Source organism: Suricata suricatta, chromosome 8 (genome assembly GCF_006229205.1).
Source record: "Suricata suricatta isolate VVHF042 chromosome 8, meerkat_22Aug2017_6uvM2_HiC, whole genome shotgun sequence".
Taxonomy (NCBI): Eukaryota; Metazoa; Chordata; class Mammalia; order Carnivora; family Herpestidae; genus Suricata; species Suricata suricatta.
The window spans coordinates 79,305,639-79,307,288 of NC_043707.1; positions in this window are offsets into that span (position 1 = coordinate 79,305,639).

The window sequence follows — 1,650 nt, forward strand, 5'->3', positions numbered from 1 at the left end:
GAGCCGGGTCTGCGGCTGCGGCCAGTCACGCTGCGCGGGCGGGCGCGGGGTGCGGGGGTGGGGACGGGCGCGCGCTGGGGGCTCGCAGTCACACCCCTCCCAGTCACACCACCGCCTGGGCGCGGCGCTGCCCTAAGCTGGCGGCCGGGGGACGCAGCAACCTGGGACCAGGTGGCCAGAGGAAGACTCGGGTGGTTCTAGGAACCTAACCCCCTTTACCCCCGCCAGCCACCACAGTTATTCCTGCATCCCCGTGGAGCTCCCGGGAAGAAACCTAATTGTTACAGAATTTGCCATTTATTCCTAAGGTTACCAATCTTTCATCACAGGGAGCTGGAGGTAAGGAGAAAAGGGGATCCCATGGTGTGGAATCCATCCTCCTAAGATAATTTTTAGACTTAGGGTATTTCTATCCTTCAGGAAAGTTTTGTTAGCTGCTCTCTATGTTTTTCCCCGTGAAGCTCACAAATCCTTACAGATTTCAGTATAAGACAATACAGCGAGATTGAAATCTTTATTAATAGAAGGATTAGTAAGTAGTCGACTAGTTAACCTCCACAGAGAGGACTGGGAAGGTGGAGGAGAGAAGTGGGTGGTGGTGGAGAGCTGGAGACAACTTAAATTGGAAATCTGCTTGGAAGGTGGTATGGGCGCCATCATTAATTGAATGTTAAGGGTGCGTGGTCAGTGGAAGGTGGCGATCAGAGCGCCCAGGGGCTGTATGGTGCCCCGAGGCAGCCATGAGAGTACCGAATCTTGCTGTTAAACACATCATTGTCAAGGTATACCCCTCCCCCTAGCTCCAAGATGACTCATTTCCCCCATTAAGATGTCTTTTCACTGCCTGTTTGAAAGATGGTCTATGCCACCCTGAGAATATGACCTTTCGCAGGCGCCGACACTGTGGGAAGGAATGTGAGAGGAAAGGTGGCTTTGATGGCCGCTGACATCTGCCAGGGAGAGAAGGAACACTGTGACTGTTTCCCCAAACCAGTGTCCGAACGTTCATTTCATGTTCATCCTTTAAGATCTTTTCTTTATTCCATTTCTTGTCACACAAGCTACGGCCACTGAAGCCTTAACCATAGCCTCAATCCTGCTTTACCCAATGCAGGGAACTCAAGAATTAGTTGAGCCCTGTAAAATAAATGAAGTTTTGTGAGCACTTGTGAAAGCCTGTGGCCTATGGTAGCCTTACATGAGGTGGGTGTTCCAGTTCCACAGAAATTGATTTCTGGCCTCAGAATATGTCACATCACTTATAATTCCAGCTCCTGACCTCTTTTGCCTTATTCGAGAGCAAGTTACGGCCATAGTTAAACATTGTCTCTTCTCTATGCAATGATGCTTGAGAAGTGCCAGAGTCCATGGCACGAAGCCTGCTTCCAGAGCAGGCACAGCTGAAGTGAAGCACTTAGATTTAAGAGGCCACGTTCTGCAGGACCTTTCAAGGTCACCCTTTACAGACAAGAATCTGGCAGAGCGCAGCTCACACCCTCTCTCCTCAGGAAGAATGTAACTAACCTAAATAGATATATAATTCTCAATGCACTTTAGCGTGGTCAGGCAAGGATGGCAGCTTGCACATGTGAAGAAAGCGGATAAGGAAGACTGCATTGCACTAAATAGTCTAGAACGTCTGGAAAACAG